Below are 17,408 nucleotides of genomic sequence, written 5' to 3' on the forward strand. Positions count from 1 at the left end.
GTTCCAAACAAGCTAAGTGAAGGACGGCTTTCATGCACACTGTTTTCTCAGAACTGGGCATGTGGAGAGATGGTTGTTCATCTGGCACAAATGGAACAGGTTGAAGGAGAAACTTATTCTCTGGTATCTCTGTGTGTTTCCTAGTGCCGGGTTGATGTTCCTGCAGTTTTCACTGTAAACCCGAGTTAGAGCTATTACATCCCCATATATAAGTATGGAGTGTATTTTGCAACTGAAAAGAAACTTAGTTTTTCCAACAAGCTAGGTGAAGGACGGATTTCACACATAATTATCTCTCAGAAATGAGCATGTGGAGAGACGTTCGTTCATCTAGCACAAAGGGAACGGTTTGCAGGAGAAACTTTTACTCTGTTTTCTCAGTCTGTTTGTTAGTGCATGTTTGAAGTTCCTGCAGTTTTTACTGTAAAACCGTGTTGGAGCTACGACCTTCCATATATATGTTTGCATTGTAGTTTGCAACTTAGAAGAAACTTAGTGTTCCCAAAATGCTAGTTGAAGGACGGCTTTCACACACAATTTTCTCCCCGAAATGAGCATGTGCAGAGACGTTCGTTCATCTAGCACAAAGGGAAAGGTTTGCAGGAGAAAATTTTACTCTAGTTTCTCAGTCTGTTTCCTAGTGCCGGTTTGAAATTTCTGCAGTTTTCAATTGAAAAATAGTTGGAGCTAGTACCTCCCCATATATATGTATAGAGTGTAGTTTGCAACTGAAAAGAATCATTGTGTTCCCAACAGGCTAGTTGAAGGACGGCTCACACACATTTATCTCTCAGAACTGAGCATGTGTAGAGACTTTCGTTCATCTAGCAAAAAGGAAAATCTTGCAGGAGAAAATTTTACTCTGGTTTCTCAGTCTGTTTCCTAGTGCCGGTATGAATTTCCGGCAGTTTTCACTGTAATACCTAGTTTTGCTATAACCTACCCATATATATGTATGGAGTGTAGTTTGCAACTGAAAAGGAACTTTGTGTTCCCAACCAGCTAGCTGAAGGGTGGATTTCACACACACTTGTCTCTCAGAACTGAGCATGTGGAGAGACGTTCGTTCATCCAGCACTAAAGGAAAGGTTTGGAGGGAAACATTTACTCTGGGTTCTCAGTCTGTTTACTAGTGCCGGTATGAAGTTCCTGCAGTTTTCACTGTAACACAGAGTCAGAGCTTGTACATCCCCATATATATGTGAGGAGTGTAGTTTGCATCTGAAAAGAGACTTTGTGTTCCCAACAATATAGGTGTAAACGACTTTCCCACACACTTGTCTCTCAGAACTTAGCATGTGGAGAGACGTTCGTTCATCTAGCACAAAGGGAACGGTGTGCAGGCGAAAATTTTACACCTTTTTCTCTGTCTCTTTCGTAGTGCCGCTTTGAAGTTCCTGCAGTTTTCACTGTAAAACCGCGTTGCAGCTAGTACCTTCCATATTTATGTATGGATTGTAGTTTGCAACTTAGAAGAAACTTTGTGTACCCAAAATGCTAGGTGAAGGACGGCTTTCACTCACAATTTTCTCTCAGAAATGAGGATGTGGTAAGACGTTCGTTCATCTTGCACAAAGGGAAAAGTTTGCAGGTGAAACTTTTCCTTAGGTTTCTCACTCTGTTTCGTAGTGCCTGTTTGAAGTTCCTGCAGTTTTCACTGTAAAACCGAGTTGGAGCTTGTACCTCCCATATATATGTTTGGAGTATAGTTAGCAACTGAAAAGAAACTTTTTGTTCCCAACAACCTAGGTGATGGACGGCTTTCACACATAATTATCTCTCAGAAATGAGCATGTGGAGAGACGTTCGTTCATCAAGCAGAAATGGAACGGGTTGCAGGAGAAACTTTTAATCTGTTTTCTCAGTCTGTTAGTGCATGTTTGAAGTTCCTGCAGTATTCACTGTAAAACCACGTTGGAGCTAGAACCTTCCATATATATGTATGGATTGTACTTTGCAACTTAGAAGAATCTTTGTGTTCCAAAAATGCTAGGTGAAGGACGGCTTTCACACACACTTTTCTCTCCGAAATGAGTATGTGGAGAGACGTTCATTCACCTAGCACAAAGGAAAAGGCTGCAGGTGAAACTTTTCCTCTGGTTTCTCAGTCTGTTTCGCAGTGCCGGTTTGAAGTTCCTGCTGTTATCACTGTAAAACCCAGTTGGAGTTAGTACCTACCCATATATATGTATGGAGAGTAGTTTGGAACTGAAAAGAAACTTTGTGTTCCCAACAAGCTAGGTGAAGGACGGCTTTCACACACTCATATCTCTCAGAACTTAGCATGTGGAGAGAAGTTCGTTCATCTAGCACAAAGGGAACGTGTTGCAGGACAAACGTATACTCTGGTTTCTCAGTCTGTTTCCTAGTGCCATTTTGAACTTCTGGCAGATTTAACTGTAAACCCGAGTTGGAGCTATAACATCCCCATATATAAGTATGCAGTGTATTTTGCAACTGTAAAGAAACTTTGTGTTCCCAACAAGGTAAGTGAAGGACAGCTTTCACACACAATTATCTCTTAGAAATGAGCAGGTGGAGAGACGTTCGTTCATCTAGCACAAATGGAACGGGTTGCAGGAGAAACTTTTACGCTGGTTTCTCAGTGTGTTTCCTAGTGCCGGTTTTAAGTTCCTGCAGTTTTCACTGTAAAAGCGACTTGGAGCTTGTGCCCTCCCTTATATATGTATGTAGTGTAGATTGCAATTGAAAAGAAACTTTGTGTTCCCAAAAAGCTAGGTGAAGGACGGCTTTCAAACACAATTATCTCTCAGAACTGAGCATGTGTATAGACGTTCGTTCACCAAGCAGAAATAGAACGGGTTGCAGGAGAAACTTTTACTCTGGTTTCTCACTCTGTTTCCTAGTGCCGGTTTGAAGTTCCTGCAGTTTCTACTGTAAAACAAAGTTGGAGCTACTACCTCCACATATATATTTATGGAGTGTACTTTGCCACTGAAAAGAAACTTTGTGTTCCAAACAAGCTAAGTGAAGGACGGCTTTCACGCACTCTGTTTTCTCAGAACTGGGCATGTGGAGAGATGTTTGTTCATCTGGCACAAATGGAACAGGTTGAAGGAGAAACTTATTCTCTGGTATCTCTGTGTGTTTCCTAGTGCCGGGTTGATGTTCCTGCAGTTTTCACTGTAAAACCGAGTTGGAGCTAGTACCTCCCAATATATATGTATGGAGTGTAGTTTGCAACTGAAAAGAAACTTTCTCTTCTCAACAAGCAAATTGAATAACGGCTTTCACACACACTTATCTCTCAGAACTGAGTATGTGGAGAGACGTTCTTTCATCCTGGATAATGGGAACGGTTTGCCAGAGAAACTTTTACTGTGGATTCTCAGTATGTTTCCTAGTGACGGTTTGAATTTCCTGTTGTATTCACTGTAAAACTGAGCTATAGCTTGAACCTCCCCATATATATTTATGGAGTGCAGTTTGCAACTGAATAGAAACTTTGTGTTCCCAACAAGCTAGTTGAAGAATAGCTTTCACACACACTTATATCTCAGATCTGAACATGTGGAGACAAGTTCGTTCATCTAGCACAATTGGAACGTTTTGCAGGAGAAACTTTTAGTCTGGTTTCTCAGTCTCTTTCTAATTGCCGGTTTGAAGTTCCTGCAGTTTTCACTGTTAAAACGAATTTGAGCTAGTACTTACCCACATATATGTATGGAGTGTAGTTTGCATCTGAAAAGAAGCTTTGTGTTCCCAACAAGCTAGGGTAAGGACTGATTTCACACGCAATTATCTCTCAGAAAAGAGCATGTGGAGACACGTTCGTTCATCTAGCACAAAGGGAACGTGTTGCAGGAAAAATTGTTCCTTTGGTTTCTCAGTTTGTTTCCTAGTGCCGGTTTGAAGTTCCTGCAATTTTCACTGTAAAACCCAGTTTCAGCTAGTACCTCCCCATATATATGTATGGAGTGTAGTTTGCAACTGAAAAAAATGTTTGTGTTCCCAACAAGATAGGTGAAGTACGGCTTTCACACATAATTATCCCTCAGATCTGAACATGTGGAGAGACGTTCGTTCATCTAGCACAAACGGAACGTGTTGCAGGAGAAAGTTTTAATCTGGTTTCTCAGTGTGATTCCTAGTGCCGGTTTGAATTTCCTGCAGTTTTCACTGTAAAACACAGATTGAGCTAATACCTTACCATATATATGTATAGATTGTATTTTGCAACAGAAAAGAAACTATGAGTTCCCAACAAGCTAAGTGAAGGACGGCTTTCACACACAATTATCTCTCAGAAATGAGCTTGCGGAGAGACGTTCCTTCATCTAGCACAAAGTGAACGGTTTGCAGGAGAAATATTTTCTCAGGTTTCTGAGTGTGATTCGAAGTGCCGGTTTGAAATTCCTGCATTTTTCACTGTAAAAACGAGTTGGAGCTAGTACCTCCCCATATATATGTATGGAGTGTAGTTTGAAACTGAAAAGAAACTTTGTGTTCCCAACAAGATAGGTAAAGTTAGGCTTTCACACACATTTATCTATCAGAATTGAGCATGTGGGGAGACGTTCGTCATTTAGCAAAAGGGAACGGGTTTCAGGAGGAATTTCACTCTGGTTTTCAGTCTGTTTCAAAGTGCCGTTTTGAACTTCCTTCAGTTTACACTGTAAAACATATTTGGAGCTACTTCCTCCCCATATATATTAATGGAGTGTACTTTGCAACTGAAAAAAAAATTTTGTTTTCCCAACAAGCTAGGTGAAGGACGGCTTTCAAACACAATTATCTCTCAGAACTAAGCATGTGGAGAGACGATCTTTCATCCAGCATAATGGGTACGGTTTGCCGGAGAAACTTTTACTGTGGATTCTCAGTATGTTTCCTAGTGCCGGTTTGAAGTTCCTGTTGTTTTCACTGTAAAACTGAGTTATAGCTTGTATATCCCCATATATATTTATGGAGTGCAGTTTTCAACTGAATAGAAACTTTGTGTTCCCAACAAGCTAAATGAAGTACGGCTTTCAAACACATTTATCTCTCAGAACTGAGCATGTGGAGAGAAGTTCTTTCATCTAGCACAATGGAACGGGTTACCGGAGAAACTTTACTCTGGATTCTAGTCTGTTTCCTAGTGCAACTTTGAAGTTCCTGCTGTTTTCACTGTAAAACTGAGTTATATCTAGAACCTACCCATATATGTGTATGGATTGCAGATTGGAACTGAAAAGAAACTATGTTTTCCGAACAAGCTAAATGAAGTACGGCTTTCAAACACACATATCTCTCAGAACTGAGCATGTGGAGAGTCGTTCGTTTTTGTAGCACAAAGGGAACTGGTTGCAGGAGAAACTTTTCCTCTGGTTTCTCAGTATGTTTCCGAGTGCTGGTTTGAAGATCCTGCAGTTTTCACTGTAAAACCGAGTTGGAGGTGTACCTACCCATATATATGTATGGAGTGTAATTTGCAAGTGAAAAGAGACTTTGTTTTCCCAACAAACTAGCTGAAGGACGACTTTCACACACACATATCTCTCAGAAATGAGCATGTGGACGGATTTTCGTTCATCTAGCACAAAGGGAACAGGTTGCAGGAGAAACTTTTACTCTGGCTTCTCAGTCTGTTTCCTAGCGCCAGTTTGAAATACCTGCAGTTTTCACTGTAAAACCAAGTTTGTGCTAGTACCTACCCATATATATGTATGCAGTTTACTTTGCAACTGAAAAAATCTTTGGGATCCCAACAAGCTAGTTGAAGGATGGCTTTCACACACACTTATCTCTCAGAACTGAGCTTGGGGAGAGACGTTCGTTCATTAGTACAATGTGTACATGTTGCAGGAGAAACTTTTCCTCTGGTTTCTCAGTCTGTTTCGTAGTGCTGGTTTGAAGTTCCTGCAGTTTTCACTGTAAAACCAAGTTGGAGCTAGAACTTACCCATATATATTTATGGAGTGTAGTTTGCAACTCAAAGGAAACTTTGTGTTCCCAACAAGTTAGGTTAAAGACGGCTTAAACACACTATTATCTCAGAGAAATGAGCATGTGGAGAGACGTTCCTTCATCTAGCACAAAGTGAATGGTTTGCAGGAGAAACATATTCTCTGGTTTCTGAGTCTGATTCGAAGTGCCGGTTTGAAGTTCCTGCAGTTTTCACTGTAAAAACGTGTTGCAGCTAGTACCTCCCCATATATATGTATGGAGTGTAGTTTGCAATTGAAAAGAAACTTTGTGTTCCCAGCAAGGTAGGTGAAGGTAGGCTTTCACAAACAATTATCTCTCAGAACTGAGCATGTGGAGAGACGTTCCTTCATCTAGCACAAAGGGAACGGTTTGCAGGAGAAACTTTTACTCTGGTTTCACACACTGATTCCTAGTGCCGGTTTGAAGTTCCTGCAGTTTTCACTGTAAAACCGAGTTGGAGCCAGTACTTCCCCATACATGTGAATGGATTACAGTTTGCAACTGAAAAGAAACTATGTGTTCCCAATAAGCTAGTTGAAGGACGGCTTTCACACACAGTTATCTCTCAGAAATGAGAATTCGGAGAGACGTTCCTTCATCTAGCACAAAGTGAATGGTTTGCAGGAGAAATATTTTCTCTGGTTTCTGACTCTGATTCGAAGTGCCGGTTTGAAATTCCTGCAGTTTCCACTGTAAAAACGACTTGGAGCTAGTACCTCCCCATATATATGTATGGAGTGTAGTTTGCAACTGAAAAGAAACTTTGTGTTCCCAACAAGATAGGTAAAGTTAGGCTTTCACACACATTTATCTGTCAGAACTGAGCATGTGGAGAGACGTTCTTTCATCCAGCATAATGGGTACGGTTTGCCAGAGAAACTTTAACTGTGGATTCTCAGTATGTTTCCTAGTGCCGGTTTGAAGTTCCTGTTGTTTTCACTGTAAAACTGAGTTATAGCTTGTACCTACCCATATCTATTTATGGAGTGCAGTTTGCAACTGAATATAAACTTTGTGTTCCCAACAAGCTAGTTGAAGGACGGCTTTCACACACACTTACTCTCAGAAATCAGCACGTGGAGAGACGTTCGTTCATCTAGCACAAAGGGAACGGGTTGCAGGAGGAACATTTACTCTGGTTTCTCAGTCTCTTTCCTTTTGTCGGATTGTAGTTCCTGCAGTTTTCACTATAAAACCGAGTTGCAGCTAGTACCTCCTCATATATAACTATGGAGTGTAATTTGCAACTGAAAGAGACATTGATTTCCCAACAAGCTAGCTGAAGCTCGGTTTTCACACACACTTATCTCTCAGAAATGAGCATGTGGAGAGACTTTCATTCATCTAGCACAAAGGGAACGGGTTGCAGCAGAAACTTTTACTCTGGTTTCTCAGTCAGTTTCCTACTGCTGGTATGAATTACTTGCAGTTTACACTGTAAAAGCGAGTTGGAGCTAGTACCACCCCATATATATGTGTGGAGATTAGTTTGCAACTGTAAAGAATCTTTGTGTTCCCAACAAGCTAGTTGAAGGACGGCTTTCACACACAATTATCTCTGAGAATAGAGCATGTGGATAGACGTTCCTTCATCTAGCACAAAGGGAACGGGTGGCAGGAGAATCTTTTACTCTGGTTTCTCAGTGTGTTTTTAGTGCCGTTTTGAACTTCCTGCAGTTTTCACTGTAAAAACGATTTGGAGCTAGTACCTCACCATATATATGTATGGAGTGTTGTTTACAACTGTAAAGAATCTTTGTGTTCCCAACAAGCTAGTTGAAGGACGGCTTTCACACACACTTATCTCTCAGAAATGAGCATGTGGAGAGACGTTCGTTCATCTAGCACAAAGGGATCGGTTTGCAGAAGAAACTTTTACTCTGGATTGTCAGTCTATTTCCTAGTGCCGGTTTGAAGTTCCTTCAGTTTTCACTGTTAAAACGAGTTGGAGCTAGTACTTACCCACATATATGCATGGAGTGTAGTTTGCATCTGAATAGAAGCTTTGTTTGAACAACAAGCTAGGGTAAGGACAGGATTCACACGCAAATATCTCTCAGAAAAGAGCATGTGGAGAGACGTTCCTTCATCTATCACAAGGGGAACGGTTTGCAGGATAAACATTTACTCTGGTTTCTCAGTCTGTTTCCTAGTGCCGGTTTGAAGTTCCTGCAGTTTTCATTGTAAAACCGAATTGGAGCTAGTACTTCCTCCTATATATATATATGGAGTTTAGTTGGCACCTGAAAAGAAATTTTGTGTTCCCAACAAGCTAGGTGAATGAAGGCTTTCAAACACATTTATCTCTCAGAACTGAGCATTTGGAGAGAAGTTCTTTCATCTAGCACAATGGAACGGGTTGCCGGAGAAACTTTTACTCTGGATTCTCAGTCTGTTTCCTAGTGCCAGTTACAAGTTCCTGCTGTTTTCACTGTAAAACAGAGTTATAGCTAGTACCTACCCATATATGTGTATGGATGGCAGTTTGGAACTGAAAAGAAACTATGTTTTCCCAACAAGCTAAATGAAGTACGGCTTTCAAACACACATATCCCTCAGAACTGAGCATGTGGAGAGACGTTCGTTTTTGTAGCACAAAGGGAACGGGTTGCAGGAGAAACTTTTCCTCTGGTTTCTCAGTATGTTTCCGAGTGCTGGTTTGAAGTTCCTGCAGTTTTCACTGTAAAACCTAGTTGGAGCTAGTACCTCCCCATATATTTGTATGGAGTGTAGTTTGCAATTGAAAAGAAACTTTGTGTTCCCAACAAGGTAGGTGAAGGTAGGCTTTCACACACATTTATCTGTCAGAATTGAGCACGTGGAGAGACTTTCGTCATTTAGCACAAAGGGAACGGGTTGCAGGAGTAATTTTACTCTGGTTTTCAGTCTGTTTCAAAGTGCCGATTTGAACTTCCAGCAATTTACACTGTAAAACCGAGTTGGAGCTAGTATTTCCCAAATATATTTATGCAGTGTACTTTGCAACTGGAAAGAAATTTTGTGTTCCCAACAAGCTAGGTGAAGTACGGCTTTCACACACACTTATCTTTCAGAACTGAGCATGGGGTGAGACGTTCGTTCAACTAGCCCAAATAGAACGGGTTGCAGTAGAAATTTTTTCCTCTGGTTTCTCAGTTTGTTTCCTAGTGCCAGTTTGAAGTTCCTGCTGTTTTCACTGTAAAACCGATTCAGAACGTGTACATACCCACATATATGTATGGAGTGTTGTTTCTACCTGAAAGGAAACTTTGTGTTCCCAAAAAGCTTGGTGAAGGGCGTCTTTCACACACAACTTTCTGTCAGAAATGAGCATGTGGAGAGACGTTCGTTCATATAGCCCAAAGGGAACGGGCTGCAGGAGAAACAATTGCTCTGGTTTCTCAGTCTGTTTCCTTCTGCCTGTTTGACGTTCCTGCACTTTTCACTGTAAAATAAAATTGGTGCTACTACCTCCCCACATATATATATGGAGTGTAGTTGGCAACTGAAAAGAAACTTTGTGTTCCCAAAAAGCAAGCTGAAGGACGGCTTTCACACACACTTATCCCTCAGAACTGAGCATGTTGAGAGAATTTCGTTCATCTAGCACAAAGGGAACGGGTTGCAGGAGAAAGTTTTACTGTGGTTTCTCAATCTCTTTCCTATTGCCGGTTTGAAGTTCCTGCAGTGTTCACTATAAAACCGAGTTGCAGCTAGTACCTCCCCATATATATGTATAGAGTGTAATTTGCACCTGAAAGAGACATTGCTTTCCCAACAAGCTAGCTAAAGCTCGGTTTTCACACACACTTATCTCTCAGAAATGAGCATGTGGAGAGACTTTCGTTCATCTAGCACAAAGGGAACGGGTTGCAGCAGAAACTTTTACTCTGGTTTCTCAGTCAGTTTCCTACTACTGGTATGAAGTACTTGCAGGTTACACTGTAAAAGCGAGTTGGAGCTAGTACCACCCCATATATATGTGTGGAGATTAGTTTGCAACTGTAAAGAATCTTTGTGTTCCCAACAAGCTAGGTGAAGGACGGCTTTCGCACACACTTATCTCTCAGAACTGAGCATGAGGAGAGACGTTCGTTCATCTAGCACAAAGGGAACGGGTGGCAGGAGAATCTTTTACTCTGGTTTCTCAGTGTGTTTTTAGTGCCGTTTTGAACTTCCTGCAGTTTTCACTGTAAAAACGATTTGGAGCTAGTACCTCACCATATATATGTATGGAGTGTTGTTTACAACTGTAAAGAATCTTTGTGTTCCCAACAAGCTAGTTGAAGGACGGCTTTCACACACACTTATCTCTCAGAAATGAGCATGTGGAGAGACGTTCGTTCATCTAGCACAAAGGGATCGGTTTGCAGAAGAAACTTTTACTCTGGATTGTCAGTCTATTTCCTAGTGCCGGTTTGAAGTTCCTTCAGTTTTCACTGTTAAAACGAGTTGGAGCTAGTACTTACCCACATATATGCATGGAGTGTAGTTTGCATCTGAATAGAAGCTTTGTTTGAACAACAAGCTAGGGTAAGGACAGGATTCACACGCAAATATCTCTCAGAAAAGAGCATGTGGAGAGACGTTCCTTCATCTATCACAAGGGGAACGGTTTGCAGGATAAACATTTACTCTGGTTTCTCAGTCTGTTTCCTAGTGCCGGTTTGAAGTTCCTGCAGTTTTCATTGTAAAACCGAATTGGAGCTAGTACTTCCTCCTATATATATATATGGAGTTTAGTTGGCACCTGAAAAGAAATTTTGTGTTCCCAACAAGCTAGGTGAATGAAGGCTTTCAAACACATTTATCTCTCAGAACTGAGCATTTGGAGAGAAGTTCTTTCATCTAGCACAATGGAACGGGTTGCCGGAGAAACTTTTACTCTGGATTCTCAGTCTGTTTCCTAGTGCCAGTTACAAGTTCCTGCTGTTTTCACTGTAAAACAGAGTTATAGCTAGTACCTACCCATATATGTGTATGGATGGCAGTTTGGAACTGAAAAGAAACTATGTTTTCCCAACAAGCTAAATGAAGTACGGCTTTCAAACACACATATCCCTCAGAACTGAGCATGTGGAGAGACGTTCGTTTTTGTAGCACAAAGGGAACGGGTTGCAGGAGAAACTTTTCCTCTGGTTTCTCAGTATGTTTCCGAGTGCTGGTTTGAAGTTCCTGCAGTTTTCACTGTAAAACCTAGTTGGAGCTAGTACCTCCCCATATATTTGTATGGAGTGTAGTTTGCAATTGAAAAGAAACTTTGTGTTCCCAACAAGGTAGGTGAAGGTAGGCTTTCACACACATTTATCTGTCAGAATTGAGCACGTGGAGAGACTTTCGTCATTTAGCACAAAGGGAACGGGTTGCAGGAGTAATTTTACTCTGGTTTTCAGTCTGTTTCAAAGTGCCGATTTGAACTTCCAGCAATTTACACTGTAAAACCGAGTTGGAGCTAGTATTTCCCAAATATATTTATGCAGTGTACTTTGCAACTGGAAAGAAATTTTGTGTTCCCAACAAGCTAGGTGAAGTACGGCTTTCACACACACTTATCTTTCAGAACTGAGCATGGGGTGAGACGTTCGTTCAACTAGCCCAAATAGAACGGGTTGCAGTAGAAATTTTTTCCTCTGGTTTCTCAGTTTGTTTCCTAGTGCCAGTTTGAAGTTCCTGCTGTTTTCACTGTAAAACCGATTCAGAACGTGTACATACCCACATATATGTATGGAGTGTTGTTTCTACCTGAAAGGAAACTTTGTGTTCCCAAAAAGCTTGGTGAAGGGCGTCTTTCACACACAACTTTCTGTCAGAAATGAGCATGTGGAGAGACGTTCGTTCATATAGCCCAAAGGGAACGGGCTGCAGGAGAAACAATTGCTCTGGTTTCTCAGTCTGTTTCCTTCTGCCTGTTTGACGTTCCTGCACTTTTCACTGTAAAATAAAATTGGTGCTACTACCTCCCCACATATATATATGGAGTGTAGTTGGCAACTGAAAAGAAACTTTGTGTTCCCAAAAAGCAAGCTGAAGGACGGCTTTCACACACACTTATCCCTCAGAACTGAGCATGTTGAGAGAATTTCGTTCATCTAGCACAAAGGGAACGGGTTGCAGGAGAAAGTTTTACTGTGGTTTCTCAATCTCTTTCCTATTGCCGGTTTGAAGTTCCTGCAGTGTTCACTATAAAACCGAGTTGCAGCTAGTACCTCCCCATATATATGTATAGAGTGTAATTTGCACCTGAAAGAGACATTGCTTTCCCAACAAGCTAGCTAAAGCTCGGTTTTCACACACACTTATCTCTCAGAAATGAGCATGTGGAGAGACTTTCGTTCATCTAGCACAAAGGGAACGGGTTGCAGCAGAAACTTTTACTCTGGTTTCTCAGTCAGTTTCCTACTACTGGTATGAAGTACTTGCAGGTTACACTGTAAAAGCGAGTTGGAGCTAGTACCACCCCATATATATGTGTGGAGATTAGTTTGCAACTGTAAAGAATCTTTGTGTTCCCAACAAGCTAGGTGAAGGACGGCTTTCGCACACACTTATCTCTCAGAACTGAGCATGAGGAGAGACGTTCGTTCATCTAGCACAAAGGGAACGGGTGGCAGGAGAATCTTTTACTCTGGTTTCTCAGTGTGTTTTTAGTGCCGTTTTGAACTTCCTGCAGTTTTCACTGTAAAAACGATTTGGAGCTATTACCTCACCATATATATGTATGGAGTGTTGTTTACAACTGTAAAGAATCTTTGTGTTCCCAACAAGCTAGTTGAAGGACGGCTTTCACACACACTTATCTCTCAGAAATGAGCATGTGGAGAGACGTTCGTTCATCTAGCACAAAGGGATCGGTTTGCAGAAGAAACTTTTACTCTGGATTGTCAGTCTATTTCCTAGTGCCGGTTTGAAGTTCCTTCAGTTTTCACTGTTAAAACGAGTTGGAGCTAGTACTTACCCACATATATGCATGGAGTGTAGTTTGCATCTGAATAGAAGCTTTGTTTGAACAACAAGCTAGGGTAAGGACAGGATTCACACGCAAATATCTCTCAGAAAAGAGCATGTGGAGAGACGTTCCTTCATCTATCACAAGGGGAACGGTTTGCAGGATAAACATTTACTCTGGTTTCTCAGTCTGTTTCCTAGTGCCGGTTTGAAGTTCCTGCAGTTTTCATTGTAAAACCGAATTGGAGCTAGTACTTCCTCCTATATATATATATGGAGTTTAGTTGGCACCTGAAAAGAAATTTTGTGTTCCCAACAAGCTAGGTGAATGAAGGCTTTCAAACACATTTATCTCTCAGAACTGAGCATTTGGAGAGAAGTTCTTTCATCTAGCACAATGGAACGGGTTGCCGGAGAAAATTTTACTCTGGATTCTCAGTCTGTTTCCTAGTGCCAGTTACAAGTTCCTGCTGTTTTCACTGTAAAACAGAGTTATAGCTAGTACCTACCCATATATGTGTATGGATGGCAGTTTGGAACTGAAAAGAAACTATGTTTTCCCAACAAGCTAAATGAAGTACGGCTTTCAAACACACATATCCCTCAGAACTGAGCATGTGGAGAGACGTTCGTTTTTGTAGCACAAAGGGAACGGGTTGCAGGAGAAACTTTTCCTCTGGTTTCTCAGTATGTTTCCGAGTGCTGGTTTGAAGTTCCTGCAGTTTTCACTGTAAAACCTAGTTGGAGCTAGTACCTCCCCATATATTTGTATGGAGTGTAGTTTGCAATTGAAAAGAAACTTTGTGTTCCCAACAAGGTAGGTGAAGGTAGGCTTTCACACACATTTATCTGTCAGAATTGAGCACGTGGGGAGACTTTCGCCATTTAGCACAAAGGGAACGGGTTGCAGGAGTAATTTTACTCTGGTTTTCAGTCTGTTTCAAAGTGCCGATTTGAACTTCCAGCAATTTACACTGTAAAACCGAGTTGGAGCTAGTATTTCCCAAATATATTTATGCAGTGTACTTTGCAACTGGAAAGAAATTTTGTGTTCCCAACAAGCTAGGTGAAGTACGGCTTTCACACACACTTATCTTTCAGAACTGAGCATGGGGTGAGACGTTCGTTCAACTAGCCCAAATAGAACGGGTTGCAGTAGAAATTTTTTCCTCTGGTTTCTCAGTTTGTTTCCTAGTGCCAGTTTGAAGTTCCTGCTGTTTTCACTGTAAAACCGATTCAGAACGTGTACATACCCACATATATGTATGGAGTGTTGTTTCTACCTGAAAGGAAACTTTGTGTTCCCAAAAAGCTTGGTGAAGGGCGTCTTTCACACACAACTTTCTGTCAGAAATGAGCATGTGGAGAGACGTTCGTTCATATAGCCCAAAGGGAACGGGCTGCAGGAGAAACAATTGCTCTGGTTTCTCAGTCTGTTTCCTTCTGCCTGTTTGACGTTCCTGCACTTTTCACTGTAAAATAAAATTGGTGCTACTACCTCCCCACATATATATATGGAGTGTAGTTGGCAACTGAAAAGAAACTTTGTGTTCCCAAAAAGCAAGTTGAAGGACGGCTTTCACACACACTTATCCCTCAGAACTGAGCATGTTGAGAGAATTTCGTTCATCTAGCACAAAGGGAACGGGTTGCAGGAGAAAGTTTTACTGTGGTTTCTCAATCTCTTTCCTATTGCCGGTTTGAAGTTCCTGCAGTGTTCACTATAAAACCGAGTTGCAGCTAGTACCTCCCCATATATATGTATAGAGTGTAATTTGCACCTGAAAGAGACATTGCTTTCCCAACAAGCTAGCTAAAGCTCGGTTTTCACACACACTTATCTCTCAGAAATGAGCATGTGGAGAGACTTTCGTTCATCTAGCACAAAGGGAACGGGTTGCAGCAGAAACTTTTACTCTGGTTTCTCAGTCAGTTTCCTACTACTGGTATGAAGTACTTGCAGGTTACACTGTAAAAGCGAGTTGGAGCTAGTACCACCCCATATATATGTGTGGAGATTAGTTTGCAACTGTAAAGAATCTTTGTGTTCCCAACAAGCTAGTTGAAGTACGGCTTTCACACACACTTATCTCTGAGAATAGAGCATGTGGATAGACGTTCTTTCATCTAGCACACTGGGAACGGGTTGCAGGAGAATCTTTAACTCTGGTTTCTCAGCGTGTTTTTAGTGCCGATTTGAACTTCCTGCAGTTTTCAGTGTAAAAACGATTTGGAGCTACTACCTAACCATATATATGTATGAAGTGTTGTTTACAACTGAAAAGAATCTTTGTGTTCTCAACAAGCTAGTTGAAGGACGGCTTTCACTCACACTTATATCTCAGAAATGAGCATGTGGAGAGACGTTCGTTCATCTAGCAAAAAGGGAACGGGTTGCAGGAGAAACATTTCCTCTGGTTTCTCAGTGTAATTCCTAGTGTCCGTTTGAAGTTCCTGCAGTTTTATGTGTAAAACCGAGTTGGAGCTAGTACCTCCCCATATATATTTAAGGAGTGTAGTTTGCAACTGAAAAGAAATTTTGTGTTCCCAACAAGCTAGGTGAAGGACGGCTTTCAAACACATTTATCTCTCAGAACTGAGCATGTGGAGAGAAGTTCTTTCACCTAGCACAATGGAACGGGTTGCTGGAGAAACTTTTACTCTGGATTCTCAGTCTGTTTCCTAGTGCCAGTTTGAAGTTCCTGTTGTTTTCACTGTAAAACTGATTTATATCTACTACCTACCCATATATGTGTATGGATTGCATTTTGGAACTGAAATGAAACTATGGTTTCCCAAGAAGCTAAATGAAGTACGGCTTTCAAACACACATATCTCTCAGAACTGAGCATGTGGAGAGACGTTCGTTTTTGTAGCACAAAGGGAACGGGTTGCAGGAGAAACTTTTACTCTGGTTTCTCAGTATGTTTCCGAGTGCTGGTTTGAAGTTCCTGCAGTTTTCACTGTAAAATCGAGTTGGAGCTAGTACCTGCCCATATATATGTATGGAGTGTAATTTGCAAGTGAAAAGAGACTTTGTTTTCCCAACAAACTCGCTGAAGGACGGCTTTCACACACACTTATCTCTCAGAAATGAGCATGTGGAGGGACTTTCGTTCATCTAGCACAAATGGAACGGGTTGCAGGAGAAACTTTTACTCTGGCTTCTCAGTCTTTTTCCTAATGCCGGTTTGAAGTACCTACAGTTTTCACTGTAAAACCAAGTTTGTGCTAGTACATCCCCATATATATGTATGGAGTTTAGTTTACAACTGAAAAAATCTTTGGGATCACAACAAGCTAGTTGAAGGACGGCTTTCACACACACTTATCTCTCAGAAATGAGCATGTGGAGGGACTTTCGTTCATCTTGCACAAAGTGAACGGGTTGCAGGAGAAACTTGTACTCTGGTCTCTCAGTCTGCTTCCTAGTACTGGTTTGAAGTTCCTGCAGTTTTCCCTGCAAAAACGATTTGGAGCTTGTACCTCCCCATATATGTGTATGGATTGCAGTTTGCAGCTGAAAAGAATCTATGTGTTCCCAATAAACTAGGTGAAGGACAGCTTTCACACACACTTATCTCTCAGAATTGAGCTTGGGGAGAGACGTTCGTTCATCTAGTCAATGTGAACGTGTTGCAGGGGAAACTATCCCTCTGGTTTCTCAGTCTGTTTCCTAGTGCCGTTTTGAAATTCCTGCAGTTTTCACTGTAAAACCAAGTTGGAGCTAGAACTTCCCCATATATATTTATGGAGTGTAGTTTGCAACTGAAAAGAAACTTTGTGTTCCCAACAAGATAGGTTAAGGACGGCTTTAACACACAATTATCACAGAGAAATGAGCATGTGGAGAGACGTTCCTTCATCTAGCACAACGTGAACGGTTTGCAGGAGAAATATTTTCTCCGGTTTCTGAGTCTGATTCGAAGTGCGGGTTTGAAGTTCCTGCAGTTTTCACTGTAAATAGGAGATGGAGCTAGTACCTCCCCATATATATGTATGGAGTGTATTTTGCAACTTAAAAGAAACTTTGTGTTTCCAACAAGATAGCTGAAGGTAGGCTTTCACACACATTTATCTGTCAGAATTGAGCATGTGGGGAGACTTTCGTCATTTAGCACAAATGGAACGGGTTGCAGGAAAAATTTTACTCTCGTTTTCAGTCTGTTTCAAAGTGCCGATTTGAACTTCCTGCAGTTTAAACTGTATAACCGAGTTGGAGCTACTACTTCCCCATATATATTTATGGAGAGTACTTTGCAACTGAAAACAAATTTTGTGTTCCCAACAAGCTAGGTGAAGGACGGCTTTCAAACACAATTATCTCTCAGAACTGAGTATGTGGAGAGACGTTCTTTCATCCAGCATAATGGGAATGGTTTGCCGGGGAAACTTTTACTGTGGATTCACAGTCTGTTTCGTAGTGCTGCTTTGTAGTTCCTGCTGTTTTCACTGTAAAACTGAGTTATAGCTTGTACCTCCCCATATATGTGTATGGAGTGCAGTTTGAAACAGAAACAAACTAAGTTTTCCCAACAAGATAGGTAAAGGAC

This window comes from Camelus bactrianus, chromosome 12, assembly GCF_048773025.1.
Source record: "Camelus bactrianus isolate YW-2024 breed Bactrian camel chromosome 12, ASM4877302v1, whole genome shotgun sequence".
In the NCBI taxonomy this organism is placed as follows: Eukaryota; Metazoa; Chordata; class Mammalia; order Artiodactyla; family Camelidae; genus Camelus; species Camelus bactrianus.